General features: G+C 42.6%; 15 non-coding genes across 15 annotated transcripts; all 15 read right to left on the minus strand.

Annotated features, from left to right (window-relative positions):
- Positions 1–511: 511 nt before the first annotated feature.
- Positions 512–583, minus strand: TRNAD-GUC (transfer RNA aspartic acid (anticodon GUC)). The gene has a single exon. It is a non-coding gene; the product is annotated as a tRNA-Asp (tRNA).
- A 7,457-nt stretch (positions 584–8,040) lies between these two features.
- On the minus strand, positions 8,041–8,112 carry TRNAD-GUC (transfer RNA aspartic acid (anticodon GUC)). The gene has a single exon. It is a non-coding gene; the product is annotated as a tRNA-Asp (tRNA).
- A 745-nt stretch (positions 8,113–8,857) lies between these two features.
- TRNAD-GUC (transfer RNA aspartic acid (anticodon GUC)) lies at positions 8,858–8,929 on the minus strand. Its single transcript has one exon. It is a non-coding gene; the product is annotated as a tRNA-Asp (tRNA).
- A 747-nt stretch (positions 8,930–9,676) lies between these two features.
- TRNAD-GUC (transfer RNA aspartic acid (anticodon GUC)) lies at positions 9,677–9,748 on the minus strand. The gene has a single exon. It is a non-coding gene; the product is annotated as a tRNA-Asp (tRNA).
- A 745-nt stretch (positions 9,749–10,493) lies between these two features.
- Positions 10,494–10,565, minus strand: TRNAD-GUC (transfer RNA aspartic acid (anticodon GUC)). The gene has a single exon. It is a non-coding gene; the product is annotated as a tRNA-Asp (tRNA).
- Positions 10,566–11,310: 745 nt separating this feature from the next.
- On the minus strand, positions 11,311–11,382 carry TRNAD-GUC (transfer RNA aspartic acid (anticodon GUC)). The gene has a single exon. It is a non-coding gene; the product is annotated as a tRNA-Asp (tRNA).
- A 745-nt stretch (positions 11,383–12,127) lies between these two features.
- Positions 12,128–12,199, minus strand: TRNAD-GUC (transfer RNA aspartic acid (anticodon GUC)). Its single transcript has one exon. It is a non-coding gene; the product is annotated as a tRNA-Asp (tRNA).
- Positions 12,200–12,944: 745 nt separating this feature from the next.
- TRNAD-GUC (transfer RNA aspartic acid (anticodon GUC)) lies at positions 12,945–13,016 on the minus strand. The gene has a single exon. It is a non-coding gene; the product is annotated as a tRNA-Asp (tRNA).
- A 745-nt stretch (positions 13,017–13,761) lies between these two features.
- On the minus strand, positions 13,762–13,833 carry TRNAD-GUC (transfer RNA aspartic acid (anticodon GUC)). Its single transcript has one exon. It is a non-coding gene; the product is annotated as a tRNA-Asp (tRNA).
- Positions 13,834–14,578: 745 nt separating this feature from the next.
- On the minus strand, positions 14,579–14,650 carry TRNAD-GUC (transfer RNA aspartic acid (anticodon GUC)). Its single transcript has one exon. It is a non-coding gene; the product is annotated as a tRNA-Asp (tRNA).
- Positions 14,651–16,211: 1,561 nt separating this feature from the next.
- TRNAD-GUC (transfer RNA aspartic acid (anticodon GUC)) lies at positions 16,212–16,283 on the minus strand. Its single transcript has one exon. It is a non-coding gene; the product is annotated as a tRNA-Asp (tRNA).
- A 745-nt stretch (positions 16,284–17,028) lies between these two features.
- On the minus strand, positions 17,029–17,100 carry TRNAD-GUC (transfer RNA aspartic acid (anticodon GUC)). Its single transcript has one exon. It is a non-coding gene; the product is annotated as a tRNA-Asp (tRNA).
- A 745-nt stretch (positions 17,101–17,845) lies between these two features.
- On the minus strand, positions 17,846–17,917 carry TRNAD-GUC (transfer RNA aspartic acid (anticodon GUC)). Its single transcript has one exon. It is a non-coding gene; the product is annotated as a tRNA-Asp (tRNA).
- A 1,561-nt stretch (positions 17,918–19,478) lies between these two features.
- Positions 19,479–19,550, minus strand: TRNAD-GUC (transfer RNA aspartic acid (anticodon GUC)). Its single transcript has one exon. It is a non-coding gene; the product is annotated as a tRNA-Asp (tRNA).
- Positions 19,551–20,295: 745 nt separating this feature from the next.
- Positions 20,296–20,367, minus strand: TRNAD-GUC (transfer RNA aspartic acid (anticodon GUC)). The gene has a single exon. It is a non-coding gene; the product is annotated as a tRNA-Asp (tRNA).
- Between the last annotated feature and the right edge of the window lie 1,198 nt (positions 20,368–21,565).

A 21,565-nucleotide genomic window follows, 5' to 3' on the forward strand; every position in this document is an offset into this window, starting at 1 on the left:
TTTTCTGTTATCCTCTACTGGTCGGTAATGGCCAGGAAGCTTACATGATATCGGTCTACCTATCTCACTTACTATACAGTTACTCCCTTTGAAAGTAGGGGATGCAAGTCCATTTTAGCCTGCAATTCATAGGAAAAGACACTTCTCTCTCAGTCTATACTCTGTAGGCATACAATAGTTTCAGCTTTGCTACATTGATGTGATGTCATAATCAGGTTTAGCTCACAAGAGACTTGTCCACTACATAGCTGTCTCCTGTGTTACAGCATGAGCCAATTGTAAGAGGATGATATGCAAATATTGTAATGCACAAAAACAGTACATGCCATGCTAGATAAAAGCAAGGGGTGATACCCAAACTAAAAACGAGGCTATGCAATTGGTGTTTCTGGTTCTTTCTTATGCTCTCAAAATCAAGTGGTATATTTTTCACGCTACAATTGGATTCGGACTTTGATTCTCCATAACCTTGAGCAACGAATCTCTGAACCTGATAAAAACTTGCAATGTTCTCCCCGTCGGGGAATCGAACCCCGGTCTCCCGCGTGACAGGCGGGGATACTCACCACTATACTAACGAGGACTAACTTGGTGAATCTGCAGGCAAAATTGGAGCTGAAAATACACCCAAAAACATGTCAGGGTGAGGTCTCGAGATGCGTCTGTGTCATTGGCCACAGAGATTATGTGCTACATGTTATCAACCTAACATAAAACCCTAAATAAGAAGCAGATAAAAAGATTTATTTTTGTCTCAGCTGAAACAAAGACTACAATACAACTTTGCAAAAAAGATAGTCATTTCAATTAAAAACCTTTTTCTGTTATCCTCTACTGGTCGGTCATGGCCAGGAAGCTTACATGATATTGGTCTATCTATCTCACTTACTATACAGTTACTCCCTTTGAAAGTAGGGGATGCAAGTCCATTTTAGCCTGCAATCCATAGGAAAAGACACTTCTCTCTCAGTCTATACTCTGTAGGCATACAATAGTATCAGCTTTGCTTCATTGATGTGATGTCATAATCAGGTTTAGCTCACAAGAGACTTGTCCACTACATAGCTGTCTCCTGTGTTACAGCTAGAGATGAGCGCCGGAAATTTTTCGGGTTTTGTGTTTTGGTTTTGGGTTCGGTTCCGCGGCCGTGTTTTGGGTTCGACCGCGTTTTGGCAAAACCTCACCGAATTTTTTTTGTCGGATTCGGGTGTGTTTTGGATTCGGGTGTTTTTTTAAAAAAACCCTAAAAAACAGCTTAAATCATAGAATTTGGGGGTAATTTTGATCCCAAAGTATTATTAACCTCAAAAAACATAATTTACACTCATTTTCAGCCTATTCTGAACACATCACACCTCACAATATTATTTTTAGTCCTAAAATTTGCACCGAGGTCGCTGTGTGAGTAAGATAAGCGACCCTAGTGGCCGACACAAACACCGGGCCCATCTAGGAGTGGCACTGCAGTGTCACGCAGGATGGCCCTTCCAAAAAACCCTCCCCAAACAGCACATGACGCAAAGAAAAAAAGAGGCGCAATGAGGTAGCTGACTGTGTGAGTAAGATTAGCGACCCTAGTGGCCGACACAAACACCGGGCACATCTAGGAGTGGCACTGCAGTGTCACGCAGGATGTCCCTTCCAAAAAACCCTCCCCAAACAGCACATGACGCAAAGAAAAAAAGAGGCGCAATGAGGTAGCTGTGTGAGTAAGATTAGCGACCCTAGTGGCCGACACAAACACCGGGCCCATCTAGGAGTGGCACTGCAGTGTCACGCAGGATGTCCCTTCCAAAAAACCCTCCCCAATCAGCACATGATGCAAAGAAAAAGAAAAGAAAAAAGAGGTGCAAGATGGAATTATCCTTGGGCCCTCCCACCCACCCTTATGTTGTATAAACAAAACAGGACATGCACACTTTAACCAACCCATCATTTCAGTGACAGGGTCTGCCACACGACTGTGACTGATATGACGGGTTGGTTTGGACCCCCCCCAAAAAAGAAGCAATTAATCTCTCCTTGCACAAACTGGCTCTACAGAGGCAAGATGTCCACCTCATCTTCACCCTCCGATATATCACCGTGTACATCCCCCTCCTCACAGATTATCAATTCGTCCCCACTGGAATCCACCATCTCAGCTCCCTGTGTACTTTGTGGAGGCAATTGCTGCTGGTCAATGTCTCCGCGGAGGAATTGATTATAATTCATTTTAATGAACATCATCTTCTCCACATTTTCTGGATGTAACCTCGTACGCCGATTGCTGACAAGGTGAGCGGCGGCACTAAACACTCTTTCGGAGTACACACTTGTGGGAGGGCAACTTAGGTAGAATAAAGCCAGTTTGTGCAAGGGCCTCCAAATTGCCTCTTTTTCCTGCCAGTATAAGTACGGACTGTGTGACGTGCCTACTTGGATGCGGTCACTCATATAATCCTCCACCATTCTATCAATGTTGAGAGAATCATATGCAGTGACAGTAGACGACATGTCCGTAATCGTTGTCAGGTCCTTCAGTCCGGACCAGATGTCAGCATCAGCAGTCGCTCCAGACTGCCCTGCATCACCGCCAGCGGGTGGGCTCGGAATTCTGAGCCTTTTCCTCGCACCCCCAGTTGCGGGAGAATGTGAAGGAGGAGATGTTGACAGGTCGCGTTCCGCTTGACTTGACAATTTTGTCACCAGCAGGTCTTTCAACCCCAGCAGACCTGTGTCTGCCGGAAAGAGAGATCCAAGGTAGGCTTTAAATCTAGGATCGAGCACGGTGGCCAAAATGTAGTGCTCTGATTTCAACAGATTGACCACCCGTGAATCCTTGTTAAGCGAATTAAGGGCTGCATCCACAAGTCCCACATGCCTAGCGGAATCGCTCCGTGTTAGCTCCTTCTTCAATGCCTCCAGCTTCTTCTGCAAAAGCCTGATGAGGGGAATGACCTGACTCAGGCTGGCAGTGTCTGAACTGACTTCACGTGTGGCAAGTTCAAAGGGCATCAGAACCTTGCACAACGTTGAAATCATTCTCCACTGCACTTGAGACAGGTGCATTCCACCTACTATATCGTGCTCAATTGTATAGGCTTGAATGGCCTTTTGCTGCTCCTCCAACCTCTGAAGCATATAGAGGGTTGAATTCCACCTCGTTACCACTTCTTGCTTCAGATGATGGCAGGGCAGGTTCAGTAGTTTTTGGTGGTGCTCCAGTTTTCTGTACGTGGTGCCTGTACGCCGAAAGTGTCCCGCAATTCTTCTGGCCACCGACAGCATCTCTTGCACGCCCCTGTCGTTTTTTAAAAAATTCTGCACCACCAAATTCAAGGTATGTGCAAAACATGGGACGTGCTGGAATTGGCCCAGATTTAATGCACACACAATATTGCTGGCGTTGTCCGATGCCACAAATCCACAGGAGAGTCCAATTGGGGTAAGCCATTCCGCGATGATCTTCCTCAGTTGCCGTAAGAGGTTTTCAGCTGTGTGCGTATTCTGGAAAGCGGTGATACAAAGCGTAGCCTGCCTAGGAAAGAGTTGGCGTTTGCGAGATGCTGCTACTGGTGCCGCCGCTGCTGTTCTTGCGGCGGGAGTCCATACATCTACCCAGTGGGCTGTCACAGTCATATAGTCCTGACCCTGCCCTGCTCCACTTGTCCACATGTCCGTGGTTAAGTGGACATTGGGTACAGCTGCATTTTTTAGGACACTGGTGACTCTTTTTCTGAGGTCTGTGTACATTTTCGGTATCGCCTGCCTAGAGAAATGGAACCTAGATGGTATTTGGTACCGGGGACACAGTACCTCCAACAAGTCTCTAGTTGGCTCTGCAGTAATGATGGATACCGGAACCACGTTTCTCACCACCCAGGATGCCAAGGCCTCAGTTATCCGCTTTGCAGTAGGATGACTGCTGTGATATTTCATCTTCCTCGCAAAGGACTGTTGAACAGTCAATTGCTTACTGGAAGTAGTACAAGTGGGCTTACGACTTCCCCTCTGGGATGACCATCGACTCCCAGCGGCAACAACAGCAGCGCCAGCAGCAGTAGGCGTTACACGCAAGGATGCATCGGAGGAATCCCAGGCAGGAGAGGACTCGTCAGACTTGCCAGTGACATGGCCTGCAGGACTATTGGCATTCCTGGGGAAGGAGGAAATTGACACTGAGGGAGTTGGTGGGGTGGTTTGCGTGAGCTTGGTTACAAGAGGAAGGGATTTACTGGTCAGTGGACTGCTTCCGCTGTCACCCAAAGTTTTTGAACTTGTCACTGACTTATTATGAATGCGCTGCAGGTGACGTATAAGGGAGGATGTTCCGAGGTGGTTAACGTCCTTACCCCTACTTATTACAGCTTGACAAAGGGAACACACGGCTTGACACCTGTTGTCCGCATTTCTGGTGAAATACCTCCACACCGAAGAGCTGATTTTTTTAGTATTTTCACCTGGCATGTCAACGGCCATATTCCTCCCACGGACAACAGGTGTCTCCCCGGGTGCCTGACTTAAACAAACCACCTCACCATCAGAATCCTCCTGGTCAATTTCCTCCCCAGCGCCAGCAACACCCATATCCTCCTCATCCTGGTGTACTTCAACACTGACATCTTCAATCTGACTATCAGGAACTGGACTGAGGGTGCTCCTTCCAGCACTTGCAGGGGGCATGCAAATAGTGGAAGGCGCATGCTCTTCACGTCCAGTGTTGGGAAGGTCAGGCATCGCAAACGACACAATTGGACTCTCCTTGTGGATTTGGGATTTCAAAGAACGCACAGTTCTTTGCGGTGCTTTTGCCAGCTTGAGTCTTTTCAGTTTTCTAGCGAGAGGCTGAGTGCTTCCATCCTCATGTGAAGCTGAACCACTAGCCATGAACATAGGCCAGGGCCTCAGCCGTTCCTTGCCACTCCGTGTGGTAAATGGCATATTGGCAAGTTTACGCTTCTCCTCCGACAATTTTATTTTAGGTTTTGGAGTCCTTTTTTTTCTGATATTTGGTGTTTTGGATTTGACATGCTCTGTACTATGACATTGGGCATCGGCCTTGGCAGACGACGTTGCTGGCATTTCATCGTCTCGGCCATGACTAGTGGCAGCAGCTTCAGCACGAGGTGGAAGTGGATCTTGATCTTTCCCTAATTTTGGAACCTCAACTTTTTTGTTCTCCATATTTTATAGGCAGAACTAAAAGGCACCTCAGGTAAACAATGGAGATGGATGGATTGGATACTAGTATACAATTATGGACGGACTGCCACGGTTAGGTGGTATAAAAAAACCACGGTTAGGTGGTATATATTATAATAATAATACAATTATGGATGGACGGACTGCCTGCCGACTGCCGACACAGAGGTAGCCACAGCCGTGAACTACCGCACTGTACACTGGTTGATAAAGAGATAGTAGTATACTCGTAACAACTAGTATGACACTATGACGACGGTATAAAGAATGAAAAAAAAAACACGGTTAGGTGGTATATATTATAATAATAATACAATTATGGATGGACGGACTGCCTGCCGACTGCCGACACAGAGGTAGCCACAGCCGTGAACTACCGCACTGTACACTGGTTGATAAAGAGATAGTAGTATACTCGTAACAACTAGTATGACACTATGACGACGGTATAAAGAATGAAAAAAAAACCACGGTTAGGTGGTATATATTATAATAATAATACAATTATGGATGGACGGACTGCCTGCCGACTGCCGACACAGAGGTAGCCACAGCCGTGAACTACCGCACTGTACACTGGTTGATAAAGAGATAGTAGTATACTCGTAACAACTAGTATGACACTATGACGACGGTATAAAGAATGAAAAAAAAACCACGGTTAGGTGGTATATATTATAATAATAATACAATTATGGATGGACGGACTGCCTGCCGACTGCCGACACAGAGGTAGCCACAGCCGTGAACTACCGCACTGTACACTGGTTGATAAAGAGATAGTAGTATACTCGTAACAACTAGTATGACACTATGACGGTATAAAGAATGAAAAAAAAACCACGGTTAGGTGGTATATATTATAATAATAATACAATTATGGATGGACGGACTGCCTGCCGACTGCCGACACAGAGGTAGCCACAGCCGTGAACTACCGCACTGTACACTGGTTGATAAAGAGATAGTAGTATACTCGTAACAATTAGGATGACACTATGACGGTATAAAGAATGAAAAAAAAACCACGGTTAGGTGGTAGGTATATAATAATAAATAATACAATTCTGGTCGGACGGACTGCCTGCCGTGTGCCGACACAGAGGTAGCCACAGCCGTGAACTACCGCACTGTACACTGGTTGATAAAGAGATAGTAGTATACTCGTAACAATTAGGATGACACTATGACGGTATAAAGAATGAAAAAAAAACCACGGTTAGGTGGTAGGTATATAATAATAAATAATACAATTCTGGTCGGACGGACTGCCTGCCGTGTGCCGACACAGAGGTAGCCACAGCCGTGAACTACCGCACTGTACACTGGTTGATAAAGAGATAGTAGTATACTCGTAACAATTAGGATGACACTATGACGGTATAAAGAATGGAAAAAAAACCACGGTTAGGTGGTAGGTATATAATAATAAATAATACAATTCTGGTCGGACGGACTGCCTGCCGTGTGCCGACACAGAGGTAGCCACAGCCGTGAACTACCGCACTGTACACTGGTTGATAAAGAGATAGTAGTATACTCGTAACAATTAGGATGACACTATGACGGTATAAAGAATGAAAAAAAAACCACGGTTAGGTGGTAGGTATATAATAATAAATAATACAATTCTGGTCGGACGGACTGCCTGCCGTGTGCCGACACAGAGGTAGCCACAGCCGTGAACTACCGCACTGTACACTGGTTGATAAAGAGATAGTAGTATACTCGTAACAATTAGGATGACACTATGACGGTATAAAGAATGAAAAAAAAACCACGGTTAGGTGGTAGGTATATAATAATAAATAATACAATTCTGGTCGGACGGACTGCCTGCCGTGTGCCGACACAGAGGTAGCCACAGCCGTGAACTACCGCACTGTACTGTGTCTGCTGCTAATATAGACTGGTTGATATTTAAAGAGATATTAGTAGTATACAACAATACTATACTGGTGGTCAGGCACTGGTCACCACTCCTGCAGCAAAAGTGTGCACTGTTAATTAATATAATTGTACTCCTGGCTCCTGCTAACAACCTGCAGTGCTCCCCAGTCTCCCCCACAATTAATTATAAGCTTTTAATTTATACATTGATGACTGTGCAGCACACTGGGCTGAGCTGAGTGCACACAGACTGAGTCACACTGTGTGACTGACTGTGCTGTGTATCGTTTTTTTTTTCAGGCAGAGAACGGATATAGCAGAGAGAAGTGAACGGATATATTATATTAAATAAAAGTTAACTAGCTGCTGCACTGGTCACTGACTGTGGTAAACTAACTCTGTCTGCGACTCTGCACAATCTCTCTCTATCTAATCTATCTATCTCTATTCTAATGGAGAGGACGCCAGACACGTCCTCTCCCTATCAATCTCAATGCACGAGTGAAAATGGCGGCGACGCGCGGCTCCTTATATAGAATCCGAGTCTCGCGATAGAATCCGAGCCTCGCGAGAATCCGACAGCGTCATGATGACGTTCGGGCGCGCTCGGGTTAACCGAGCAAGGCGGGAAGATCCGAGTCGCTCGGACCCGTGGAAAAAAAAGTGAAGTTCGTGCGGGTTCGGATTCAAAGAAACCGAACCCGCTCATCTCTAGTTACAGCGTGAGCCAATTTTAAGAGGATGATATGCAAATATTGTAATGCACAAAAACAGTACATGCCATGCTAGATAAAAGCAAGGGGTGACACCCAAACTAAAAACGAGGCTATGCAATTGGTGTTTCTGGTTCTTTCTTATGCTCTCAAAATCAAGTGGTATATTTTTCACGCTACAATTGGATTCGGACTTTGATTCTCCATAACCTTGAGCAACGAATCTCTGAACCTGATAAAAACTTGCAATGTTCTCCCCGTCGGGGAATCGAACCCCGGTCTCCCGCGTGACAGGCGGGGATACTCACCACTATACTAACGAGGACTAACTTGGTGAATCTGCAGGCAAAATTGGAGCTGAAAATACACCCAAAAACATGTCAGGGTGAGGTCTCGAGATGCGTCTGTGTCATTGGCCAAAGAGATTATGTGCTACATGTTATCAAGCTAACATAAAACCCTAAATAAGAAGCAGATAAAAAGATTTATTTTTGTCTCAGCTGAAACAAAGACTACAATACAACTTTGCAAAAAAGATAGTTATTTCAATTAAAAACCTTTTTCTGTTATCCTCTACTGGTCGGTCATGGCCAGGAAGCTTACATGATATCGGTCTATCTATCTCACTTACTATACAGTTACTCCCTTTGAAAGTAGGGGATGCAAGTCCATTTTAGCCTGCAATCCATAGGAAAAGACACTTCTCTCTCAGTCTATACTCTGTAGGCATACAATAGTTTCAGCTTTGCTTCATTGATGTGATGTCATAATCAGGTTTAGCTCACAAGAGACTTGTCCACTACATAGCTGTCTCCTGTGTTACAGCGTGAGCCAATTTTAAGAGGATGATATGCAAATATTGTAATGCACAAAAACAGTACATGCCATGCTAGATAAAAGCAAGGGGTGACACCCAAACTAAAAACGAGGCTATGCAATTGGTGTTTCTGGTTCTTTCTTATGCTCTCAAAATCAAGTGGTATATTTTTCACGCTACAATTGGATTCGGACTTTGATTCTCCATAACCTTGAGCAACGAATCTCTGAACCTGATAAAAACTTGCAATGTTCTCCCCGTCGGGGAATCGAACCCCGGTCTCCCGCGTGACAGGCGGGGATACTCACCACTATACTAACGAGGACTAACTTGGTGAATCTGCAGGCAAAATTGGAGCTGAAAATACACCCAAAAACATGTCAGGGTGAGGTCTCGAGATGCGTCTGTGTCATTGGCCACAGAGATTATGTGCTACATGTTATCAAGCTAACATAAAACCCTAAATAAGAAGCAGATAAAAAGATTTATTTTTGTCTCAGCTGAAACAAAGACTACAATACCACTTTGCAAAAAAGATAGTCATTTCAATTAAAAACCTTTTTCTGTTATCCTCTACTGGTCGGTAATGGCCAGGAAGCTTACATGATATCGGTCTACCTATCTCACTTACTATACAGTTACTCCCTTTGAAAGTAGGGGATGCAAGTCCATTTTAGCCTGCAATTCATAGGAAAAGACACTTCTCTCTCAGTCTATACTCTGTAGGCATACAATAGTATCAGCTTTGCTTCATTGATGTGATGTCATAATCAGGTTTAGCTCACAAGAGACTTGTCCACTACATAGCTGTCTCCTGTGTTACAGCGTGAGCCAATTTTAAGAGGATGATATGCAAATATTGTAATGCACAAAAACAGTACATGCCATGCTAGATAAAAGCAAGGGGTGACACCCAAACTAAAAACGAGGCTATGCAATTGGTGTTTTTCTGGTTCTTTCTTATGCTCTAAAAATCAAGTGGTATATTTTACACGCTACAATTGGATTCGGACTTTGATTCTCCATAACCTTGAGCAACGAATCTCTGAACCTGATAAAAACTTGCAATGTTCTCCCCGTCGGGGAATCGAACCCCGGTCTCCCGCGTGACAGGCGGGGATACTCACCACTATACTAACGAGGACTAACTTGGTGAATCTGCAGGCAAAATTGGAGCTGAAAATACACCCAAAAACATGTCAGGGTGAGGTCTCGAGATGCGTCTGTGTCATTGGCCACAGAGATTATGTGCTACATGTTATCAAGCTAACATAAAACCCTAAATAAGAAGCAGATAAAAAGATTTATTTTTGTCTCAGCTGAAACAAAGACTACAATACAACTTTGCAAAAAAGATAGTTATTTCAATTAAAAACCTTTTTCTGTTATCCTCTACTGGTCGGTAATGGCCAGGAAGCTTACATGATATCGGTCTATCTATCTCACTTACTATACAGTTACTCCCTTTGAAAGTAGGGGATGCAAGTCCATTTTAGCCTACAATCCATAGGAAAAGACACTTCTCTCTCAGTCTATACTCTGTAGGCATACAATAGTATCAGCTTTGCTTCATTGATGTGATGTCATAATCAGGTTTAGCTCACAAGAGACTTGTCCACTACATAGCTGTCTCCTGTGTTACAGCGTGAGCCAATTTTAAGAGGATGATATGCAAATATTGTAATGCACAAAAACAGTACATGCCATGCTAGATAAAAGCAAGGGGTGACACCCAAACTAAAAACGAGGCTATGCAATTGGTGTTTCTGGTTCTTTCTTATGCTCTCAAAATCAAGTGGTATATTTTTCACGCTACAATTGGATTCGGACTTTGATTCTCCATAACCTTGAACAACGAATCTCTGAACCTGATAAAAACTTGCAATGTTCTCCCCGTCGGGGAATCGAACCCCGGTCTCCCGCGTGACAGGCGGGGATACTCACCACTATACTAACGAGGACTAACTTGGTGAATCTGCAGGCAAAATTGGAGCTGAAAATACACCCAAAAACATGTCAGGGTGAGGTCTCGAGATGCGTCTGTGTCATTGGCCACAGAGATTATGTGCTACATGTTATCAAGCTAACATAAAACCCTAAATAAGAAGCAGATAAAAAGATTTATTTTTGTCTCAGCTGAAACAAAGACTACAATACCACTTTGCAAAAAAGATAGTCATTTCAATTAAAAACCTTTTTCTGTTATCCTCTACTGGTCGGTAATGGCCAGGAAGCTTACATGATATCGGTCTACCTATCTCACTTACTATACAGTTACTCCCTTTGAAAGTAGGGGATGCAAGTCCATTTTAGCCTGCAATTCATAGGAAAAGACACTTCTCTCTCAGTCTATACTCTGTAGGCATACAATAGTTTCAGCTTTGCTACATTGATGTGATGTCATAATCAGGTTTAGCTCACAAGAGACTTGTCCACTACATAGCTGTCTCCTGTGTTACAGCATGAGCCAATTGTAAGAGGATGATATGCAAATATTGTAATGCACAAAAACAGTACATGCCATGCTAGATAAAAGCAAGGGGTGATACCCAAACTAAAAACGAGGCTATGCAATTGGTGTTTCTGGTTCTTTCTTATGCTCTCAAAATCAAGTGGTATATTTTTCACGCTACAATTGGATTCGGACTTTGATTCTCCATAACCTTGAGCAACGAATCTCTGAACCTGATAAAAACTTGCAATGTTCTCCCCGTCGGGGAATCGAACCCCGGTCTCCCGCGTGACAGGCGGGGATACTCACCACTATACTAACGAGGACTAACTTGGTGAATCTGCAGGCAAAATTGGAGCTGAAAATACACCCAAAAACATGTCAGGGTGAGGTCTCGAGATGCGTCTGTGTCATTGGCCACAGAGATTATGTGCTACATGTTATCAAGCTAACATAAAACCCTAAATAAGAAGCAGATAAAAAGATTTATTTTTGTCTCAGCTGAAACAAAGACTACAATACCACTTTGCAAAAAAGATAGTCATTTCAATTAAAAACCTTTTTCTGTTATCCTCTTCTGGTCGGTAATGGCTAGGAAGCTTACATGATATCGGTCTATCTATCTCACTTACTATACAGTTACTCCCTTTGAAAGTAGGGGATGCAAGTCCATTTTAGCCTGCAATCCATAGGAAAAGACACTTCTCTCTCAGTCTATACTCTGTAGGCATACAATAGTTTCAGCTTTGCTTCATTGATGTGATGTCATAATCAGGTTTAGCTCACAAGAGACTTGTCCACTACATAGCTGTCTCCTGTGTTACAGCGTGAGCCAATTTTAAGAGGATGATAGGCAAATATTGTAATGCACAAAAACAGTACATGCCATGCTAGATAAAAGCAAGGGGTGACACCCAAACTAAAAACGAGGCTATGCAATTGGTGTTTCTGGTTCTTTCTTATGCTCTCAAAATCAAGTGGTATATTTTTCACGCTACAATTGGATTCGGACTTTGATTCTCCATAACCTTGAGCAACGAATCTCTGAACCTGATAAAAACTTGCAATGTTCTCCCCGTCGGGGAATCGAACCCCGGTCTCCCGCGTGACAGGCGGGGATACTCACCACTATACTAACGAGGACTAACTTGGTGAATCTGCAGGCAAAATTGGAGCTGAAAATACACCCAAAAACATGTCAGGGTGAGGTCTCGAGATGCGTCTGTGTCATTGGCCACAGAGATTATGTGCTACATGTTATCAAGCTAACATAAAACCCTAAATAAGAAGCAGATAAAAAGATTTATTTTTGTCTCAGCTGAAACAAAGACTACAATACCACTTTGCAAAAAAGATAGTCATTTCAATTAAAAACCTTTTTCTGTTATCCTCTACTGGTCGGTAATGGCCAGGAAGCTTACATGATATCGGTCTACCTATCTCACTTACTATACAGTTACTCCCTTTGAAAGTAGGGGATGCAAGTCCATTTTAGCCTGCAATTCATAGGAAAAGACACTTCTCTCTCAGTCTATACTCTGTAGGCATACAATAGTTTCAGCTTTGCTACATTGATGTGATGTCATAATCAGGTTTAGCTCACAAGAGACTTGTCCACTACATAGCTGTCTCCTGTGTTACAGCATGAGCCAATTGTAAGAGGATGATATGCAAATATTGTAATGCACAAAAACAGTAAATGCCATGCTAGATAAAAGCAAGGGGTGACACCCAAACTAAAAACGAGGCTATGCAATTGGTGTTTCTGGTTCTTTCTTATGCTCTCAAAATCAAGTGGTATATTTTTCACGCTACAATTGGATTCGGACTTTGATTCTCCATAACCTTGAGCAACGAATCTCTGAACCTGATAAAAACTTGCAATGTTCTCCCCGTCGGGGAATCGAACCCCGGTCTCCCGCGTGACAGGCGGGGATACTCACCACTATACTAACGAGGACTAACTTGGTGAATCGGCAGGCAAAATTGGAGCTGAAAATACACCCAAAAACATGTCAGGGTGAGGTCTCGAGATGCGTCTGTGTCATTGGCCACAGAGATTATGTGCTACATGTTATCAAGCTAACATAAAACCCTAAATAAGAAGCAGATAAAAAGATTTATTTTTGTCTCAGCTGAAACAAAGACTACAATACCACTTTGCAAAAAAGATAGTCATTTCAATTAAAAACCTTTTTCTGTTATCCTCTACTGGTCGGTAATGGCCAGGAAGCTTACATGATATCGGTCTATCTATCTCACTTACTATACAGTTACTCCCTTTGAAAGTAGGGGATGCAAGTCCATTTTAGCCTGCAATCCATAGGAAAAGACACTACTCTCTCAGTCTATACTCTGTAGGCATACAATAGTTTCAGCTTTGCTTCATTGATGTGATGTCATAATCAGGTTTAGCTCACAAGAGACTTGTCCACTACATAGCTGTCTCCTGTGTTACAGCGTGAGCCAATTTTAAGAGGATGATATGCAAATATTGTAATGCACAAAAACAGTACATGCCATGCTAGATAAAAGCAAGGGGTGACACCCAAACTAAAAACGAGGCTATGCAATTGGTGTTTCTGGTTCTTTCTTATGCTCTCAAAATCAAGTGGTATATTTTTCACGCTACAATTGGATTCGGACTTTGATTCTCCATAACCTTGAGCAACGAATCTCTGAACCTGATAAAAACTTGCAATGTTCTCCCCGTCGGGGAATCGAACCCCGGTCTCCCGCGTGACAGGCGGGGATACTCACCACTATACTAACGAGGACTAACTTGGTGAATCTGCAGGCAAAATTGGAGCTGAAAATACACCCAAAAACATGTCAGGGTGAGGTCTCGAGATGCGTCTGTGTCATTGGCCACAGAGATTATGTGCTACATGTTATCAAGCTAACATAAAACCCTAAATAAGAAGCAGATAAAAAGATTTATTTTTGTCTCAGCTGAAACAAAGACTACAATACCACTTTGCAAAAAAGATAGTCATTTCAATTAAAAACCTTTTTCTGTTATCCTCTACTGGTCGGTAATGGCCAGGAAGCTTACATGATATCGGTCTACCTATCTCACTTACTATACAGTTACTCCCTTTGAAAGTAGGGGATGCAAGTCCATTTTAGCCTGCAATCCATAGGAAAAGACACTACTCTCTCAGTCTATACTCTGTAGGCATACAATAGTTTCAGCTTTGCTTCATTGATGTGATGTCATAATCAGGTTTAGCTCACAAGAGACTTGTCCACTACATAGCTGTCTCCTGTGTTACAGCGTGAGCCAATTTTAAGAGGATGATATGCAAATATTGTAATGCACAAAAACAGTACATGCCATGCTAGATAAAAGCAAGGGGTGACACCCAAACTAAAAACGAGGCTATGCAATTGGTGTTTCTGGTTCTTTCTTATGCTCTCAAAATCAAGTGGTATATTTTTCACGCTACAATTGGATTCGGACTTTGATTCTCCATAACCTTGAGCAACGAATCTCTGAACCTGATAAAAACTTGCAATGTTCTCCCCGTCGGGGAATCGAACCCCGGTCTCCCGCGTGACAGGCGGGGATACTCACCACTATACTAACGAGGACTAACTTGGTGAATCTGCAGGCAAAATTGGAGCTGAAAATACACCCAAAAACATGTCAGGGTGAGGTCTCGAGATGCGTCTGTGTCATTGGCCACAGAGATTATGTGCTACATGTTATCAAGCTAACATAAAACCCTAAATAAGAAGCAGATAAAAAGATTTATTTTTGTCTCAGCTGAAACAAAGACTACAATACCACTTTGCAAAAAAGATAGTCATTTCAATTAAAAACCTTTTTCTGTTATCCTCTACTGGTCGGTAATGGCCAGGAAGCTTACATGATATCGGTCTACCTATCTCACTTACTATACAGTTACTCCCTTTGAAAGTAGGGGATGCAAGTCCATTTTAGCCTGCAATTCATAGGAAAAGACACTTCTCTCTCAGTCTATACTCTGTAGGCATACAATAGTTTCAGCTTTGCTACATTGATGTGATGTCATAATCAGGTTTAGCTCACAAGAGACTTGTCCACTACATAGCTGTCTCCTGTGTTACAGCATGAGCCAATTGTAAGAGGATGATATGCAAATATTGTAATGCACAAAAACAGTACATGCCATGCTAGATAAAAGCAAGGGGTGATACCCAAACTAAAAACGAGGCTATGCAATTGGTGTTTCTGGTTCTTTCTTATGCTCTCAAAATCAAGTGGTATATTTTTCACGCTACAATTGGATTCGGACTTTGATTCTCCATAACCTTGAGCAACGAATCTCTGAACCTGATAAAAACTTGCAATGTTCTCCCCGTCGGGGAATCGAACCCGGTCTCCCGCGTGACAGGCGGGGATACTCACCACTATACTAACGAGGACTAACTTGGTGAATCTGCAGGCAAAATTGGAGCTGAAAATACACCCAAAAACATGTCAGGGTGAGGTCTCGAGATGCGTCTGTGTCATTGGCCACAGAGATTATGTGCTACATGTTATCAAGCTAACATAAAACCCTAAATAAGAAGCAGATAAAAAGATTTATTTTTGTCTCAGCTGAAACAAAGACTACAATACCACTTTGCAAAAAAGATAGTCATTTCAATTAAAAACCTTTTTCTGTTATCCTCTACTGGTCGGTAATGGCCAGGAAGCTTACATGATATCGGTCTATCTATCTCACTTACTATACAGTTACTCCCTTTGAAAGTAGGGGATGCAAGTCCATTTTAGCCTGCAATCCATAGGAAAAGACACTTCTCTCTCAGTCTATACTCTGTAGGCATACAATAGTTTCAGCTTTGCTTCATTGATGTGATGTCATAATCAGGTTTAGCTCACAAGAGACTTGTCCACTACATAGCTGTCTCCTGTGTTACAGCGTGAGCCAATTTTAAGAGGATGATATGCAAATATTGTAATGCACAAAAACAGTACATGCCATGCTAGATAAAAGCAAGGGGTGACACCCAAACTAAAAACGAGGCTATGCAATTGGTGTTTCTGGTTCTTTCTTATGCTCTCAAAATCAAGTGGTATATTTTTCACGCTACAATTGGATTCGGACTTTGATTCTCCATAACCTTGAGCAACGAATCTCTGAACCTGATAAAAACTTGCAATGTTCTCCCCGTCGGGGAATCGAACCCCGGTCTCCCGCGTGACAGGCGGGGATACTCACCACTATACTAACGAGGACTATCTTGGTGCATCTTCAGGCAAAATTGGAGCTGAAAATACATCCAAAAACATGTCAGGGTGAGGTCTCGAGATGCGTCTGTGTCATTGGCCACAGAGATTATGTGCTACATGTTATCAAGCTAACATAAAACCCTAAATAAGAAGCAGATAAAAAGATTTATTTTTGTCTCAGCTGAAACAAAGACTACAATACCACTTTGCAAAAAAGATAGTAATTTCAATTAAAAACCTTTTTCTGTTATCCTCTACTGGTCGGTCATGGCCAGGAAGCTTACATGATATTGGTCTATCTATCTCACTTACTATACAGTTACTCCCTTTGAAAGTAGGGGATGCAAGTCCATTTTAGCCTGCAATCCATAGGAAAAGACACTTCTCTCTCAGTCTATACTCTGTAGGCATACAATAGTTTCAGCTTTGCTTCATTGATGTGATGTCATAATCAGGTTTAGCTCACAAGAGACTTGTCCACTACATAGCTGTCTCCTGTGTTACAGCGTGAGCCAATTTTAAGAGGATGATATGCAAATATTGTAATGCACAAAAACAGTACATGCCATGCTAGATAAAAGCAAGGGGTGACACCCAAACTAAAAACGAGGCTATGCAATTGGTGTTTCTGGTTCTTTCTTATGCTCTCAAAATCAAGTGGTATATTTTTCACGCTACAATTGGATTCGGACTTTGATTCTCCATAACCTTGAGCAACGAATCTCTGAACCTGATAAAAACTTGCAATGTTCTCCCCGTCGGGGAATCGAACCCCGGTCTCCCGCGTGACAGGCGGGGATACTCACCACTATACTAACGAGGACTAACTTGGTGAATCTGCAGGCAAAATTGGAGCTGAAAATACACCCAAAAACATGTCAGGGTGAGGTCTCGAGATGCGTCTGTGTCATTGGCCACAGAGATTATGTGCTACATGTTAACAAGCTAACATAAAACCCTAAATAAGAAGCAGATAAAAAGATTTATTTTTGTCTCAGCTGAAACAAAGACTACAATACCACTTTGCAAAAAAGATAGTCATTTCAATTAAAAACCTTTTTCTGTTATCCTCTACTGGTCGGTAATGGCCAGGAAGCTTACATGATATCGGTCTACCTATCTCACTTACTATACAGTTACTCCATTTGAAAGTAGGGGATGCAAGTCCATTTTAGCCTGCAATTCATAGGAAAAGACACTTCTCTCTCAGTCTATACTCTGTAGGCATACAATAGTTTCAGCTTTGCTACATTGATGTGATGTCATAATCAGGTTTAGCTCACAAGAGACTTGTCCACTACATAGCTGTCTCCTGTGTTACAGCATGAGCCAATTGTAAGAGGATGATATGCAAATATTGTAATGCACAAAAACAGTACATGCCATGCTAGATAAAAGCAAGGGGTGATACCCAAACTAAAAACGAGGCTATGCAATTGGTGTTTCTGGTTCTTTCTTATGCTCTCAAAATCAAGTGGTATATTTTTCACGCTACAATTGGATTCGGACTTTGATTCTCCATAACCTTGAGCAACGAATCTCTGAACCTGATAAAAACTTGCAATGTTCTCCCCGTCGGGGAATCGAACCCCGGTCTCCCGCGTGACAGGCGGGGATACTCACCACTATACTAACGAGGACTAACTTGGTGAATCTGCAGGCAAAATTGGAGCTGAAAATACACCCAAAAACATGTCAGGGTGAGGTCTCGAGATGCGTCTGTGTCATTGGCCACAGAGATTATGTGCTACATGTTATCAAGCTAACATAAAACCCTAAATAAGAAGCAGATAAAAAGATTTATTTTTGTCTCAGCTGAAACAAAGACTACAATACAACTTTGCAAAAAAGATAGTCATTTCAATTAAAAACCTTTTTCTGTTATCCTCTACTGGTCGGTCATGGCCAGGAAGCTTACATGATATTGGTCTATCTATCTCACTTACTATACAGTTACTCCCTTTGAAAGTAGGGGATGCAAGTCCATTTTAGCCTGCAATCCATAGGAAAAGACACTTCTCTCTCAGTCTATACTCTGTAGGCATACAATAGTTTCAGCTTTGCTTCATTGATGTGATGTCATAATCAGGTTTAGCTCACAAGAGACTTGTCCACTACATAGCTGTCTCCTGTGTTACAGCGTGAGCCAATTTTAAGAGGATGATATGCAAATATTGTAATGCACAAAAACAGTACATGCCATGCTAGATAAAAGCAAGGGGTGACACCCAAACTAAAAACGAGGCTATGCAATTGGTGTTTCTGGTTCTTTCTTATGCTCTCAAAATCAAGTGGTATATTTTTCACGCTACAATTGGATTCGGACTTTGATTCTCCATAACCTTGAGCAACGAATCTCTGAACCTGATAAAAACTTGCAATGTTCTCCCCGTCGGGGAATCGAACCCGGTCTCCCGCGTGACAGGCGGGGATACTCACCACTATACTAACGAGGACTATCTTGGTGCATCTCCAGGCAAAATTGGAGCTGAAAATACATCCAAAAACATGTCAGGGTGAGGTCTCGAGATGCGTCTGTGTCATTGGCCACAGAGATTATGTGCAACATGTTATCAAGCTAACATAAAACCCTAAATAAGAAGCAGATAAAAAGATTTATTTTTGTCTCAGCTGAAACAAAGACTACAATACCACTTTGCAAAAAAGATAGTCATTTCAATTAAAAACCTTTTTCTGTTATCCTCTACTGGTCGGTCGTGGCCAGGAAGCTTACATGATATCGGTCTATCTATCTCACTTACTATACAGTTACTCCCTTTGAAAGTAGGGGATGCAAGTCCATTTTAGCCTGCAATTCATAGGAAAAGACACTTCTCTCTCAGTCTATACTCTGTAGGCATACAATAGTTTCAGCTTTGCTACATTGATGTGATGTCATAATCAGGTTTAGCTCACAAGAGACTTGTCCACTACATAGCTGTCTCCTGTGTTACAGCGTGAGCCAATTTTAAGAGGATGATATGCAAATATTGTAATGCACAAAAACAGTACATGCCATGCTAGATAAAAGCAAGGGGTGACACCCAAACTAAAAACGAGGCTATGCAATTGGTGTTTCTGGTTCTTTCTTATGCTCTCAAAATCAAGTGGTATATTTTTCACGCTACAATTGGATTCGGACTTTGATTCTCCATAACCTTGAGCAACGAATCTCTGAACCTGATAAAAACTTGCAATGTTCTCCCCGTCGGGGAATCGAACCCCGGTCTCCCGCGTGACAGGCGGGGATACTCACCACTATACTAACGAGGACTAACTTGGTGAATCTGCAGGCAAAATTGGAGCTGAAAATACACCCAAAAACATGTCAGGGTGAGGTCTCGAGATGCGTCTGTGTCATTGGCCACAGAGATTATGTGCTACATGTTATCAAGCTAACATAAAACCCTAAATAAGAAGCAGATAAAAAGATTTATTTTTGTCTCAGCTGAAACAAAGACTACAATACCACTTTGCAAAAAAGATAGTCATTTCAATTAAAAACCTTTTTCTGTTATCCTCTACTGGTCGGTAATGGCCAGGAAGCTTACATGATATCGGTCTACCTATCTCACTTACTATACAGTTACTCCCTTTGAAAGTAGGGGATGCAAGTCCATTTTAGCCTGCAATTCATAGGAAAAGACACTTCTCTCTCAGTCTATACTCTGTAGGCATACAATAGTTTCAGCTTTGCTACATTGATGTGATGTCATAATCAGGTTTAGCTCACAAGAGACTTGTCCACTACATAGCTGTCTCCTGTGTTACAGCATGAGCCAATTGTAAGAGGATGATATGCAAATATTGTAATGCACAAAAACAGTACATGCCATGCTAGATAAAAGCAAGGGGTGATACCCAAACTAAAAACGAGGCTATGCAATTGGTGTTTCTGGTTCTTTCTTATGCTCTCAAAATCAAGTGGTATATTTTTCACGCTACAATTGGATTCGGACTTTGATTCTCCATAACCTTGAGCAACGAATCTCTGAACCTGATAAAAACTTGCAATGTTCTCCCCGTCGGGGAATCGAACCCCGGTCTCCCGCGTGACAGGCGGGGATACTCACCACTATACTAACGAGGACTAACTTGGTGAATCTGCAGGCAAAATTGGAGCTGAAAATACACCCAAAAACATGTCAGGGTGAGGTCTCGAGATGCGTCTGTGTCATTGGCCACAGAGATTATGTGCTACATGTTATCAACCTAACATAAAACCCTAAATAAGAAGCAGATAAAAAGATTTATTTTTGTCTCAGCTGAAACAAAGACTACAATACAACTTTGCAAAAAAGATAGTCATTTCAATTAAAAACCTTTTTCTGTTATCCTCTACTGGTCGGTCATGGCCAGGAAGCTTACATGATATTGGTCTATCTATCTCACTTACTATACAGTTACTCCCTTTGAAAGTAGGGGATGCAAGTCCATTTTAGCCTGCAATCCATAGGAAAAGACACTTCTCTCTCAGTCTATACTCTGTAGGCATACAATAGTATCAGCTTTGCTTCATTGATGTGATGTCATAATCAGGTTTAGCTCACAAGAGACTTGTCCACTACATAGCTGTCTCCTGTGTTACAGCTAGAGATGAGCGCCGGAAATTTTTCGGGTTTTGTGTTTTGGTTTTGGGTTCGGTTCCGCGGCCGTGTTTTGGGTTCGACCGCGTTTTGGCAAAACCTCACCGAATTTTTTTTGTCGGATTCGGGTGTGTTTTGGATTCGGGTGTTTTTTTAAAAAAACCCTAAAAAACAGCTTAAATCATAGAATTTGGGGGTAATTTTGATCCCAAAGTATTATTAACCTCAAAAAACATAATTTACACTCATTTTCAGCCTATTCTGAACACATCACACCTCACAATATTATTTTTAGTCCTAAAATTTGCACCGAGGTCGCTGTGTGAGTAAGATAAGCGACCCTAGTGGCCGACACAAACACCGGGCCCATCTAGGAGTGGCACTGCAGTGTCACGCAGGATGGCCCTTCCAAAAAACCCTCCCCAAACAGCACATGACGCAAAGAAAAAAAGAGGCGCAATGAGGTAGCTGACTGTGTGAGTAAGATTAGCGACCCTAGTGGCCGACACAAACACCGGGCACATCTAGGAGTGGCACTGCAGTGTCACGCAGGATGTCCCTTCCAAAAAACCCTCCCCAAACAGCACATGACGCAAAGAAAAAAAGAGGCGCAATGAGGTAGCTGTGTGAGTAAGATTAGCGACCCTAGTGGCCGACACAAACACCGGGCCCATCTAGGAGTGGCACTGCAGTGTCACGCAG

Source organism: Pseudophryne corroboree, chromosome 11, assembly GCF_028390025.1.
Source record: "Pseudophryne corroboree isolate aPseCor3 chromosome 11, aPseCor3.hap2, whole genome shotgun sequence".
NCBI lineage: Eukaryota > Metazoa > Chordata > Amphibia > Anura > Myobatrachidae > Pseudophryne > Pseudophryne corroboree.